Below are 15,510 nucleotides of genomic sequence, written 5' to 3' on the forward strand. Positions count from 1 at the left end.
CATGGAAGGGGCAGCCCCATGTTCATTTTGAATTAGCTATAACACCTCAGGAAGAACCGAAATAGATGATGTACCGGTGATATGGTATATATTGCAGCAAAAACTGTGCCTCAAGTGGCATAATCTTCAATAGAGAGTATAATCCCAAATGGCAAGCACACTGTGAGAATTCTATGTTTAGCTTGGGTGCCTGTTTGGGGAAACCCTTGTAGGAATGAGGCTGCTGGATTTGGGCAGCAGCATCACCTGAATTGTGGGGAACTGAGTCCAATCCCATACCATGTGACAACTGTCGGCCTAATCCGTTTTTGGCCAGCTAGCAGCGCCTCATCTCTGCCCAAGAGCAGGGACGATTTGTGGCAACTGGGCACATGACATTATGAGTTCTAAGGGAAATCGTGATGGATCAGATTTCAACCTTTTCTCTCAGTTACATTAGTCTCACACAAGCAAAGACAAACTGAGGCAGAGATTGGTTCAAAAAGATTTATTGAATCAGCTGTGTTTTAGATAAAATAGCATAAAATGCAATAATTAGAATTATGGAACATACTAGAAGCAAAATGGTGACAAATAAATTGAAACACAGGAAAAGTCCCACCGTACTGTCACTATGCACAATATATGCAATTCCTACCTAAGCTATGTTAGAACACAGCAGGATAAGCTCTAATCTGCCCTTCAGGATTCCTCCCTGTGAAGACATTACCCCCCATACCTGATGACAGTAGTGAAGAGACCTGTTATCTACAGAGACACCATCCCCATGTTGGTCAGGAAACCTGTGGTCTCAGCAAGCAGATGTAACAAAGTCAGACAGCATGTGGTTGTGGTCATCTGGCTGGAACCTTCATCTAACGTGCATGGGACAGGGAAATGTTTTTATAATAAAATAACTGATGTTCTGAGAAAATGTCCCCCATGGAAAAATATGTGTGTTTCTGTGAATTTTAGAGACACAGGTGGTCATTCCAACCCTGGCGGTCCATGACCGCCGGGTTGGAGGACCGCGGGAGCACCGCCGACAGGCCGGCGGTGCTCCAATGGGCATTCCGACCGTGGCGGTAAAGCCGCGGTCGGACCGGCAACACTGGCGGGCTCCCGCCAGTGTACCGCCGCCCATTGGAATCCTCCAAGGCGGCGCAGCTAGCTGCGCCGCCGAGGGGATTCCGACCCCCCCTACCGCCATCCAGTTCCCGGCGGTTCTCCCGCCAGGAACCGGATGGCGGTAGGGGGGGTCGCGGGGCCCCTGGGGGCCCCTGCAGTGCCCATGCCACTGGCATGGGCACTGCAGGGGCCCCCGTAAGAGGGCCCCTAAATGTATTTCACTGTCTGCTGCGCAGACAGTGAAATACGCGACGGGTGCAACTGCACCCGTCGCACAGCTTCCACTCCGCCGGCTCGATTCCGAGCCAGCTTCATCGTGGAAGCCTCTTTCCCGCTGGGCTGGCGGGCGGCCTGAAGGCGGCCGCCCGCCAGCCCAGCGGGAAAGTCAGAATTACCGCCGCGGTCTTTTGACCGCGGAACGGTAACCTGACGGCGGGACTTTGGCGGGCGGCCTCCGCCGCCCGCCAAGGTCCGAATGAGGGCCACAGTGTACCACTTGTGCTGACAATCCTATCTCGCTGCAGCCTTGAAGAAAGCACAGAATGATAGAATGTTGTGCTATGAAATGTAATGCATTCCTAAATGAAAGGAGAACAAGATAAAGAAAATAAAACACTACCAGAGATGTGGCAGATTCTAAAACAATAAAATGAAGTAAAATAAAATGTTACTAGGCTAAAGGACACAAGCAGCAGGCCAAGTTGCTAAAATAATGTGCCCAGAGACATCACTTAAATGGCTCTACAACACCCTCCCCTTGTCGGTTCAGAAGTGGTAAAGCAGCCTACCTCCTAATTAAAAAGCAACTAAAAGGCAATGCTTTAGAACAGAGGTTTCCAACCTTCTGACTTCTATGGAGCCCCACTTTATCATTACTGAAGCCTGGGGACCCCCTCTGAATCATTATTGGAATCCGGGGACCTCCCAGTGAGCCATCACTGGAAGCTGCGGACCCAGGCCTAAACATTGTTGATTTGAACTGCAAAACAATACTCAAAAAATACAGACACAAGCATTCCATCAAACACATACACAAATGACAATACATTTTATTTAATTTGCAAATAAAATAAAAAAATCTAACTTTTAATTGTAATAGGAAATTTGAAGCTTTTCTAAATTCAATTGAAGCCACAAATCATCCGTACTATATTCTGTTTGATGCACCTGCACTGCCCCCGCTAATCAATCTGAGGATTCTAATTTAATATTTAGCCTCCAATTTCAAATTCCTTGACACTTACAGTACGTTTACATTTTTTTAATTGTACATTTAGACACTCTATTTACATACACCTTATTTATCTGTCAATATTAGTTAATTTGCTAAGCAGTCACGAACCCCTGAAGAAGATTCGTGGATCTCCAGGTGTCCCAGACCACAGGTTGGGAACCACTGCTTTAAAACATATATATATAAACATCAATTGTGACAGTTAAAACACACTTGAGCTTGTGAAATATTGGAAGGGATCAATTTAAAATGTTTAGCATTGGCATCAGTAAAACCCAATTTAAAAGTCTATGGGGGTCATTACAACCTCAGCGGTCTTTTTACAAGACTGCAGAGGGACCGCTGTGCTGAAGACCGCCAGTGCAGGCGGTTTTCCGCTCAGCGCACTATGACTGCTGGCAGCCATACTGGCGGTCGGCGGGGTAGTGGAGGTTGCTTCACCTCCACCGCCACGTCAACAGAACACCGCCCACCGAATAACGTTCTGTGATTCGGCGTGGCGGTGTTCTGTTGACGGGGTGCTGGCGGCGGAGCTGCCCCCATGGATCCCATCCCCTCCCGGAGGATCAACGGACCAGGTAAGTTGATCGTCCGTTAGGGGAGGGGGGTGTTGTGTGTTGTGTGTGTGCATGGGGGTGTGCGTGTGTGTATGTAGAGGGGGTGTGTGAGTGCGTGTATGCATGCGGGGGTGTTGTGTGTTTGGAAATGTGTGCGTGTCTGTCTGTATGTATGTCTGTATGGATGTGTGCGTGTATGTCTGAATATGGGTGTGTGTGTATGACTGTGTGTGTGGCTGTTGGCATGTTTGTTGGTGTGTGTGCGGGTATGTGTGTTGGTGGTGCCTGCGTGCATGTCAGGTGTGAATGTGTAATGTAATGTTGGGGTTAGGGGCGGGGAGGGGGGTCCTGTCACCTTTGGGGGTGGCAGAGGTGGTGGGGGGTGTCGGGGAAGGACTCGGGGTAGGGGTTGGGGGAGACCCCTATCAGTGCCAGGGAAGGAATTCCCTGGCACTGATAGTGCTCACCGCCATGGATTTCATGGCGGTTCCTAACCCCATGAAATCCATGGCGGTCAGCCGGGTCATGATACCGCTGGCGGTATTGTGACGACCGCCGGGCTGGAGACCCAGGTCTCCGCCCTGGCGGTCTGATCGGAGAGAAGTGGATTATGAGCGCCCTGCTACAGTAAAGGTAAACTGCGTGACACAGGGAAAATGGGAACTTGCACAGTGGTGACAACTCCAGCTCGAATTTACTGTATTTCATCCCAGAAGTCATTTGAATCACATTGTCGTGTGTGTTAACCTTTCACTGGGATTTCAATTGCAGCGCACGCAGGTCGAGGACTCATGTGTGTAATTGTTTTACTAAGGCATATGCATGGAATGTTGATGTTCTGAGACGTTTGACGCTGCAGTGGTGTATTTCAGCACTAGACTGTAGTACCGGCGCAATAAGTAAATGAGCTTCTTCTCCAAGCGCCGGTTACTGAAAGTGAGGTTTATTTCTTCTTTTTAAGTTGAGCAAAAAACAAGAGCCACGGCTACAGTTGTCACCAGATGAGAGGTTCAGAATAACGGAATAACGGAAAACAAAAACAAACATTCCAACAGAATGTGGAACGGGACTGCATCAGGAAGAGAGAACTTACACACAAACAAAGCTCTCCTGATTTTTTCCTACCTAGAACAATGGGAGAGATCCATTCTGATGGCTCAGTGGGAGTTATAATATCTTCTTGCTCCAAATTTCCAAGCAATTTCTTCAAATCTTCCCTAACACTGATGGGTACTGGCCTGACCTTGTGTGAAATTGGCTTGCCATTGGGTTTCAACTTGATTTTGTGCTGGAAACCCAAAACAGTAGCGATCTCAGACCTGAAAACGTTGGGAAATTTGGAAGTCATAGCAGGCAAAACATCAGAATGCGTCTCTGCAGATAGCACTGGTAGTTCACCCAACACAATCAGATCAACTTGTCCAGGTCTGAGATGAATACCTAACTTGGCCAAGTCCATCCAACGAAGAATGTTTCTCTCATTAACAGCTATGTAGATTTTGGTCCAGGTGCTCCTGACAAGAATTTGTAAACATGCAAAAAAATAACCAAGCAATTCAATCTCTTTGTCGCCAAATGCCTTGGGATTTATATTAGGGTTTTCCAATTTAAAGGTGGTCGGCCAAAGAGAGTAAAAAGTACTGTTAGCTAAAATTGTGATTGGAGCACCTGAGTCAGCCATGATTGAAAGCGATCTACCATCAATCAGAGCTAGACACATAGGTCCCTTAATGTTAACATGAGTCTGATCACTATCAATAGTAAGAATTACATTAGTAAATCTGTCCAAACAATTTTGAACCTGTGAATTGTAGACATCTATAGTCTTGAGAAGAGCCAACATCAATATTGTATATCCTATCATTTGTGTTTGAAGGTAGCGATTTACAAATTGCTTGAAAATGTCCCACTTTTTTGCACCTCACACATTTATTGCCTATCGCTGGACTTGAAGAATAGTTACCGATGTGGTTGTGCGAGCCACATCTGTAACAAATAGTTTTTTTTCTTTTCCGTCATATTCCTTACAGCTGCAATAGCATAGTCGCCATCTGTAATACAAGAAACAGGTGAGAGACCCTCTTGGTTATTAAGAGCTTGCGTGGAAACAATGGATCTCTCAATACTTTCAGCAATGTTCATGACTTCAGAAAGAGAAGGATTCCTGCAAATAAGTAACCTTTCTTGCATTTTTTTTAGAAAAGCAGTTCAGGACAAAGTGATCCCTAATATAAGTGTCAACAGAATTCCCAAATTCACATGGTGCTGCTAAACTGCGCAAAGCTGCAATATATTCCTCCACTGATTCATCACTAGATTATTTGCGTTTGAAGAAGCTGTGTCTCTCCAACAACACACTAGGGGCCAGATGTAGGAACCAGTTTGTGACTCGCAAATGGCAAAAATTGCCGTTTGCGAGTCGCAAACCGGAGTTTCCTATGCAGAAATGCATTTTGCGAGTCGGGACAGACTCGCAAAATGCATTTCCGACTCGCAAATAGGAAGGGGTGTTCCCTTCCTATTTGCGACCCACTCACAAATTGGAAGGGGTCTCCAAGGGACCCCTTCCCCTTTGTGAATGGACCCCAAAATATTTTTTCAGGGCAGGTAGTGGTCCAAAGGACCACTACCTGCCCTGAAAAAATACCGAAACAAAAGGTTTCGGATTTTTTTTTAAGTGCAGCTCGTTTTCCTTTAAGGAAAACGGGCTACACTTAAAAAAAAAACTGCTTTATTAGCAAGCAGTCACTGATATGGAGGTCTGCTGACTACAGCAGGCCTCCATGTCAGTGAGTGCCCATAGTCGCTATGGGGCCGCAATTTGCGACCCACCTCATTAATATTAATGAGGTGGGTCTTTGCGACCCCATAGCGACTCGCAGACGGTGTCTGAGACACCGTTCTGCATAGTAAATTGCGAGTTGCAATTTGCGAGTCGCTCGGACTCGCAAATTGCAAGTCGCAATTTGCTTTGTACCTACATCTGGCCCTAGATTCTTCAGCAAATTGTTTCTTTAATCTCTTAATGGCCTCAGTATAGACATTCCAGACACTGTCCCCGCTGGGAGTAGGTATTTAAGGAAGATTGTCAAAAATATTTTGCCCGACTACTACTAGATGATTAAATAGTAATGCAAACTTCCTGGGAGGATCATATGAAAGCCCATCTATGGCTGCCAAATAGTTTTCAAATATACGCATCCAACGTTTCCATTGTATCTCAGGTTTGCCTGGTCTTGACAGAAAAGGAGGAGGATTAATAACATTTTGCGGTGTTGCCATGATGTTGACCACACTAGTAGAAAGAAGTGGCTAATTGTAAAAGAACTAAAATAAAGCGAAAATAAAATAGAAATTGCAGGCTTCAAAAAGTATCTTCTTTTTTTATTTTTTAACTAACGATATATAATGAATGTGAGGCTTAGAAGCAAATTCGTATAATAAAGCAAACAATGTCAGAAAGGCACACTTTTAACCATAACAAATGATGAAAACGAAGACCTTCGATGTCTGTTGGGATACGTGGAAGTATCCCAATCTTCCAAGATGGCGGCTAAACGTCAAATGACGTGAGAACGCTTGTTTCTGGAGCGGTTTGGGCTTTCTTGAAACGAGCATCAGGAGAAACGTGCTCCGCGCCTGAGGCCAAGCGCGCGACAGGATACCAGCAAGAGCATGAAAGTTTGGTAAGTGGCAATCAGCAGAAGAAACTGACACGACGAAAAGAGCGTGGTATTAAACAAATAAAGACTTGAAAACAAGCCCGCAACATGCACCTGAAGTAATCGGCTATCTGATATAGCAGCCAAACGCCTGTGGCTCTTTTGAAAGAGCGATGCCACGGTCCAAACAATCACCCCACTCCTGGTACCAAAATGTAGTACTGGCACAATAAGTAAATGAGCTTTTCCTCCAAGCGCCGGTTACTGAAAGTGAGGTTTATTTCTTATTTTTAAGTTGAGCAAACAACAAGAGCCAGGGCTACAATAGTCACCCGATGAGACTTTCATAATAACTGCCTCTCACCAGGAAAACAAAAGCAAACAAACAGAATGTGGAACAGGACTGCATCAGGAAGAGAGAACTTCCTGATGCACTCACATTCCACACTGCATTAAAAACACACACTACATAAACATTTGTGTTGTAGTTTTCTGTTGGGGGTTGGTATTGTTTCAAGGTCTATTGGACAAAGCTCTCTTATTGTGCGCATTTAACAGTGCTCTAATTTCGAGGACTTGCCAGACAGATCTATGGTTACTTCGCCTACCTCACCTGAAAAATTAACTCCACTTGGGAGGGGTGTGTCCTGTTTGTAGTGCCCTGAGCAGCTTGCCAGTGCCCTCTCCCCTGTAGAGTTTCTCTTGCTTTGCTACACCTCTATTAGCAAAAGAAAGCAGTGTTGCCCATTTATTGCGCTGTGTATTTTTTAAGTGTTAATATGTGTCATTTAACACATATAACATAACATAAAGGTCACCAACATATGAATTTCCAGAGTTTAGTCTTTCGCAGGGTGACTTAGTTTTCAGAGATCGCATGTCAGCAATGAGCAGCCTGCCCTGGTCTGATTTTACTCTTTACCTTCTGGTATTTGTAGTTTTGCATAACATTTTTATATTATCAGTTGATGCTACAAGCCATGGAATGCAAAGAAAAAAAGGACAGATCTTTTATGAGCTATTTAGTGACATAAAGATCATCAGTTTTTTGTGTATTTTTTTTTTACTGTGAAACACACTGAGATTGGAAGGCAGTCACATATTCTTGTTGTTTCATGTCACACAGAGTGAGTCCAAAAGGCCAGGATGTGTTGTGCTTTGCGTTATGCCTGAAACATCCTCTGCACTTCTGGATATATCAGTCCTTCTAACTTATCACGCGAACGCCAGGTCCTTGGCATTGACGTGCATTAAAGCAAACTATTTTCCATGTTGGAGATGTCTACAAATGTGGTGGAAATTGAAGTGAGTTTTGGATAATTCCACAAGTAACCACAGATGGATGTGTACTGGGAAGGGAAAGAAGCATGGCTGTCTCCATATAAACCTCAAAACAAGGCCCTTTTGTTTACTTTTAGATATTCCCAGTTGAACTTCTGACAGTTTTTCAGTTAAAAATATATCAGGCAAGCCATCTGGTGAGAGCATACACCACGTAAAGAGTTTCCTGTCCCCAGTATGTTTTGCACGTCTAATTATTTTAATTCAATAAGGTAAAGCCAGGCAGTGTATATACACACGTCCTTCAAACACAGCACAGTTCCATGGGCTGGCGGTCCTTGTGCCCATCACACTACAGGAAAATAATAAACAGTGACAAGCCTGTATCTCTGTCTCTCTGGCTACCTGGTTTGTCTACTCACACATCAGCTGTTGCATAATCTGTTTCTCACCCACTTCGTAAACAATGGTGTTCTCTTTTACAAACTTTCAGGGCCCAGGAAGGGAGACTGGGCAAGAGAGAGAGGTTGCCATTTTGGCATGTGACCCCTCCCCCTTCATCTGTTCCTTCCATGTACAAACCTCTGTGGGAAATGTCTGGCACTGGTAAAATGACTGAAGCAAAATAAAGTTAAAGGGCTGAGTGTGCTTTGGAATTAACCATTACACATATGGTATTGTCAGCAATTGTAAGGTGAAATAACATGATCTGTTTACATTCCTGCATGCTGGTACATGTAGGCCCTCACGTATGGAAAGCAAACCTACAGGTGCTGCAGTAAAACTACTTTACTAAGGAGGCTGGTCTATCTGAAGGCAAAACACATGTCCACGGGCCTCCTGGCATGGCTATGCATGGTTTCTGGTGATTAGAACAGCTCTCAGTCTTTACACTTTTGCGAGCCTGTCCCAGAACCCAAACAGCACAGCAAAGTTAATTAAGTAAAGCAAAACACTGGCTGTGTGTGCATTTGTGTTCCACCCTTTAGGGATGCCTGTGCCTTGCACCTTTATAGTGTTATAAAGACAACTGTGCTGACACGTTGTGTCTTGTATACTGCTGCTAGACAGTTCTGTCTTCCGCACAAAACAATGAACATCTAGTAAAAAGGTACCACTACCTTCCTATTACAAGTCAGCCTCTTTGCACATCCTTTTTCATATTTCTACTCCTAGCCTCCCCCCATAATTTCTGTTAGTCAGTCAGCAACTCAGATAGTTGGATGGTGAAAGTGGTAGATTTAAATTAGGATGCTAAATGGCAATATTTTCATTTTTTGCTGCAGATAGAGGAAGAAGGCAAAAGGAAGTGTTTTAGTTATATGCAAAGCCACTGGAATTATGTGCAGAGAGGACCAAATTATGTAGCACGGTTGACCAATTTATGTGGCAAGAAAAGTCCAGTTATGCATTTACAAATAGCTCTAACTCAAGCAAATGCGAGACCTATTGCATAGCAAATGCTTGTTTTTAAAATCTCCAAATCCAGCCAGGATAATTGAAGCAAGGAAGTGTTCCATTCCGGCAGGTGGTAATGTGACCAAACCAGTGCCAAGGAAACCAAAGAGCACTCATGTTCCAAAGCCTGAGCTCCAGCTGAGGCAGCAGCATTCAGTGTTGTGCCCTATGTTGAGTCAAGAGCTGTATGATCCATGAAGGGCGACTCATAGCTGGCTTCCCGTAGCAAACACACCCTCAACGGTCATGTCTGGTAATGAGCCCTCAGCGGGAACATCAACATACCAGTATCCAATAAAAGTAAGCGCTGCATAGAAAGACAAACACATTCGAAAAGGCACTAGAGACATCGAAACACGGGCTGTACACAATCCAAAAACAAAGACCAGTCACACTGCAGTTTTTCCAGGAGTGGTGCTCCGAAATACTACATGATCCGTTCGCGACACAGTTGCGCTGGTGGAAGCACCATCCGTCTTCCTTGTTGCAATGGAACAGCCACTGCAAATAAAAAACAGCAACAGGAAGAGGCCACCTATTATAACCAAAGTAATTGGAAATCCACCAAAAATATTCGAAAAGATGGAGTGGATGGCTGAATGTATTAAGCCAAATATAGAGGAGAAGGTGTTAATGAAACCAGAACCAACAGCCTTAAAGAAATGTACAATCCCAGTAGTACTAGATACGTTAAAAATTCGTCCCACGAGTTCACCAAAGTGTCTCAGAAAGTTTGTATTTAAAAGGGACTGTATTTCTGCAGATGACCTTGCCACATATAGCGCATAGGTCTTGTGTGCAGATGTCACTGCCACGTGTTTTTGAAACAATAAAACCTTTAGTCTGCTTAACTTGTCACATTTGAAGTAGCAATATGAGGCCAAATATCTGCTACTTTTGTCTGTTGTTAGGGGAAAATAGAAAATTCCCACAACAGGTAACAATTTGGGAGACCGAAACGACATATGCTATTCCGGCTTGCATTCCACAACAGTTCTTATTGTTAACAAGCACATAGCTTCCATTAGAGAGCACCTGGAACCTGGTCTAATCGAGGGGACTGGAACTTCACTCAGCTAACAAGCCAAATTTGCTGCAAAAGCGTTATACGCCCCATGCAAGGACAGCTGCTCACAAACCATTGAATGGCTCACAGAAGTCTCCATTCACTGCTGCTAAGAAAGACCTTTTTCATGCCATTGAAACATTTGTGTCCACGTCCACAATAACAACCCAACAGGACATGAAAGTGATTTGTTAAATGCTCCATTCTGGACCCACCCATCGAGCTGATCTTCATTTGCATTAATATTTTTTTGCCATTTATCAATTTTAGCAGGGGCAGGGATACTGGCCGCATGCAAATCCTTAATTTTTGCCAAGCCCAAACAACTTGTCTGTTGTACAGTTTAATTTAAAAATATATTTCGTACAGTTAACATGCATGCTCTGAATAAAGCTTCCTTACCCCTTATTTGCCAATTTTTAGGTCCTCATACACTTTTCAAATCAATCAACTTCAGCCAATAGTCATAGCCTTCTATAGCCAACAGGGAAACAAAGGAATCAGAATAAATCAATTTTGTATCACTTAATAAGATATGTTGCATTTCCATTAATGGCAATTTTAAATAATATGACTTAGTAGTTTTAACATTGTCCCCAGAAAAATATGCAAACTTTACTGAGTATGTTTTTGAACTCCCCATTGGAGGAGTTGAACAATGTTCCCATTGTGTGTAATTAAAAATAGTCTTTGGGGTATTTGCTCTTTGAATGAAATTATGTACATAATAATTAGAACGTATCTCCATAATTCTCTTTCGATTGGCAAACATCTTTACTTTCAAATACAGTAAAATATTCTAATTCAGATCACATATAATCAACTTTTTTACATCCTAATCATCAGAAACTACTCCAGGTGTGATTACATCATTCATTGGAAGTTTAAGTACATATGGAATTTGAATGACCGTCATCAGGTCATATATAACAAAAGCTACTTTATCCCAAACAATCTCAACAGGAATTGGCATAGCTGAAATGTTCACTAGAGACAAGTCTCTGCGGAGCTTATGGGAGGTAAAATGTAGTTTTAGGACCTCAACCACCAGTTCAACTGTAGACTGTTCAGCAATGTAATGGCCATGTATTAATAAGAAAAAGATGATGACAAACCAATCTAAAAAAGGAAGGCAAGTATAGTTAATAAGAGCCACAGATAGATAGTTCCATGGAAGAATGAAATGGTTAATTTTAAGCCAATTTATCAGCTTACGTGCTCTTGACAGTCTTGTTGCAGAAGATGCAAATGAGTCAGAAAAAGAGCCATTGACGTCAGCAAAATATCCAGAAGCAATTGGTGCAAAAACTGGAGCCACGTTTGGAAGTCTCTCTTGGTGGTTCATAGTAGACTATTCCATCCCTTTGAGTTGGATTTGAATAACATTGCTCAATATTGTTGACATTTCTTGTAAGTCCTGCATGCATTGATATGTACATTTATGTCAAACACCAGACCCATCAAGATCTGGAAAATACATTTGTGTTCCGAACAGGTATTCATATGGGGTATGCCTTCCCAGGGACCTTCTGGGCAGATTACTAAGTGCACTCTGGACTCCATAAAAGGTCATTAAGCCAACAAAGACCGTGCCTAATACTCTACCTTGTTAAGGATTGCTTTGGGTCCGAGTTTCCTCACTCCACAACACTGTTTCCCTCTGGATGATACAGAGACGAATAATACAGTTGGACTCCTAACAAAGCCATGGTATCCCTGAATGCCATTGAGGCGACAGCAGGGCCCTGCTCTGAGTGGAAAGCCGCAACTGCATATATGCCGATAAAGACTTGCAAATCTTTAGTAATACTTCGAGCGTCAGCCAAGCGTTGCGATCATACCCATAGAAATCTGGAGCATGAGTCAACAGAGCCTAAGATGCATTTGTAAGCACCATCAGGTCTCAGGGGACCACAATGGTCCAGGTATACACATTGAAGAGGTTTGTTGGAAATTAGGAGGGGTGTCTGCAGTGGGCATTTGACGGTGGACCCTTTTATTTGCTGACAGATGTCACAGCAAAGGACATACTGCTTGGCCTGTTTGTATAGAACTGGCCACCAGTAACGTGCTTCTAATAGTGTAATAGTAGCTGCCACACCAGCATGGGCAGAAGCAACTCCCTCATCCACTGCTTGGAACGTCCCACACCCACATGCACACTGCTAGTGCAACTGCTTCCCCTTTAAGATGACTTAATATTATTGAAGATACAGTGGCAAAATTGCCCATTAATTGCATCGACAAATCCAGCCCCGTATTCATCTTGAATTTGTTTTAACACTTCCGGAAGATTGGCAAGTGTTGGTGTACCGTGTGCTGTAGTATAGAGCGTGGAAAATACCATGCCCCACGTATTGCAGTTATCTACTGTGGGAACCATCCCAAATGGCAAGCACATAGTGTGAATTCTATGTTTATCTTGAGGTCCTGTATGGGGAAATACTGCTTCCTGTGCATTTATTTTTTGAGCTAACCAAAATGGAATCTCTCCCCGTTTGGCAGGTACCTTACCCATAATCCAATGTATAGTTGCAGGTTAATGCCTGCATGTGGTTGCGCTAGGGCAGCACTTACTGGGTTAGTGTTTAATGTTTGCAGTGCAAATTGTACTAACAGTCTATATATTGATGTAATTTCAACATATAAGCGACGAACCTAAGCTACCGCCAAGGTGCCTGCATCAGGATGTGGTTTATATGTGACCAATAAAGGCCAGGTAGGACCATCATTGCTCAGAGAACCTAACCTAACGTGTAGTATTGTGTGTGGTAAGGTGCCAGCCTTAGCCTTTTCTCTCAGTTACATTAGTCTCACACATGCAAAGACAAACAGAAGAAGAAAATGGTTCAATAAGATTTATTGAATCAGCTGTGTCTTAGATAAAATGGTATGAATACAATAATTAGAATGATGAAACATACTAGCAGCAAAATGGTGACAAGAAGAGTGAAACACAGGAAAAGTCCCACCATATTGTCACTGTGCACAATATTTGCAATTCCTACCTAAACTATGTTAGAGCACGACAGGACAAGCCCTTTTCCACCCTTCAGGATTCCCCCCAGGAAGACATTATCCCCCATACCAGATGACAGTAATGAAGAGGCCTGTTATCTACAGAGACACTATCCCCATGTGGGTCAGGGAACCAGTAGTTTCAGCAAGCAGCTGTAACGAAATCAGACAGCATGCAGCAGTGGTCATCGGGCTGGTATCTCCCTCTAATGTGCATGCAACAGGGAAATGTTTTTATAATAAAATAACCAATGTTCTGAGAAAATGTCCCTATGTAAAAATACACTTGTGCTGACAATCCTTATCTCACTGCAGCCTTGAGGAAAGCACAGAATGAAAGAATGTTGTGCTAAGAAATGTAATGCTTTCCTAGGCGAAAGGACAACAAGATAAAATGAAACACCACCACGGATGTGGCAGATTCTAAAATATTAAAATGAAGTAAAATAAAATGTTACTAGACTAAAAGGCACAAGCAGCAGGCCTAGTTGCTAAAATAACATGCCCAGAGACATCACTAAAATGGCTCTACAACAACTGCTTCCAACTGGATTGTTTTTTGTGCAATCCAAAACGGAATTTCTTCAGATTGGTGGGAACTTGATCCATGGTTCCATTAATAATTGCTGGATTTATCCCCGGTGTAGCCAATTGTTGTTGGACAGCTGGAGCAGCCCTCACTGGGGCAGTATTTAATTTTCGCATTACAAACTGTATTCAAATCATTAACATTTATAAAGCGCGCTACTCACCCGTGCGGGTCTCAAGGCGCTAGGGGAAAGAGGGGGTTACTGCTGCTCGAAAAGCCAGGTCTTTAGGAGTCTCCGGAAAGCGGAGTGGTCCTGGGTGGTCCTGAGGCTGGTGGGGAGGGAGTTCCAGGTCCTGGCTGCCAGGAAGGAGAATGATCTCCCACCCGCCGTGGAGCGGCGATGCGAGGGACGGAAGCGAGTGCAAGGCCAGAGGAACGGAGGAGGCGGGTGGGGACGTAGAAGCTGAGGCGTCGGTTGAGGTATTCCGGTCCCTTGTCGTGGAGGGCTTTGTGTGCGTGGGTGAGAAGTCGAAAGGTGATCCTTTTGCTGACTGGGAGCCAATGCAGGTGTCTCAGGTGTGCGGAGATGTGGCTGTTGCGGGGTACGTCGAGGATGAGGCGGGCCGAGGCGTTTTGAATGCGTTGCAGGCGATTTTGGAGTTTGGCTGTGGTCCCAGCGTAGAGGGAGTTGCCGTAGTCCAGGCGGCTCGTGACGAGGGTGTGGGTCACGGTTTTTCTAGTGTCGGCGGGGATCCAGCGGAAGATCTTGCGGAGCATGCGGAGGGTGAGGAAGCAGGCGGAGGACACGGCGTTGACTTGCTTGGTCATGGTGAGAAGAGGGTCCAAGATGAAGCCGAGGTTGCGGGCGTGGTCTGCGGGGGCCGGTGCGGTGCTGAGGGCCGTGGGCCACCAGGAGTCGTCCCAGGCGGATGGGGTGTTGCCGAGGATGAGGACTTCCGTTTTTTCAGAGTTCAGCTTTAGGCGGCTGAGCCTCATCCAATCTGCGACGTCCTTCATACCCTCTTGTAGGTTGGTCTTGGCGCTGGCGGGGTCCTTGGTGAGGGAGAGTATAAGTTGGGTGTCGTCGGCGTAGGAGGTGATGATGATGTTGTGCTTGCGTACGATGTTGGCGAGGGGGCTCATGTAGACATTGAAGAGTGTCGGGCTGAGTGATGAGCCTTGAGGTACGCCGCAGATGATTTCGGTCGGTACTGAGCGAAACGGAGGGAGGTAAACTCTTTGGGAACGGTTTGAGAGGAAGGAGGCGAACCAGTCCAGGGCCTGGCCTTGGATCCCGGTGGAGCGGAGGCGGGTGATTAGGGTGCGGTGCCAGACGGTGTCGAAGGCAGCCGAAAGGTCGAGGAGAATGAGGGCGACTGTTTCACCGTTGTCCATCAGGGTTCTGATGTCGTCTGTGACTGAGATGAGGGCGGTTTCCGTGCTGTGGTTGGTTCGGAATCCGGTTTGTGAAGGGTCGAGCAGGTTGTTGTTTTCCAGGAAGGTGGTCAGCTGTTTGTTGACGGTCTTCTCTATTACCTTGGCTTGGAAAGGCAGGAGAGAGATGGGGCGGAAGTTTTTCAGGTCGCTCGGGTCAGCCG

This window comes from Pleurodeles waltl, chromosome 7 (assembly GCF_031143425.1).
Source record: "Pleurodeles waltl isolate 20211129_DDA chromosome 7, aPleWal1.hap1.20221129, whole genome shotgun sequence".
Taxonomy (NCBI): Eukaryota; Metazoa; Chordata; class Amphibia; order Caudata; family Salamandridae; genus Pleurodeles; species Pleurodeles waltl.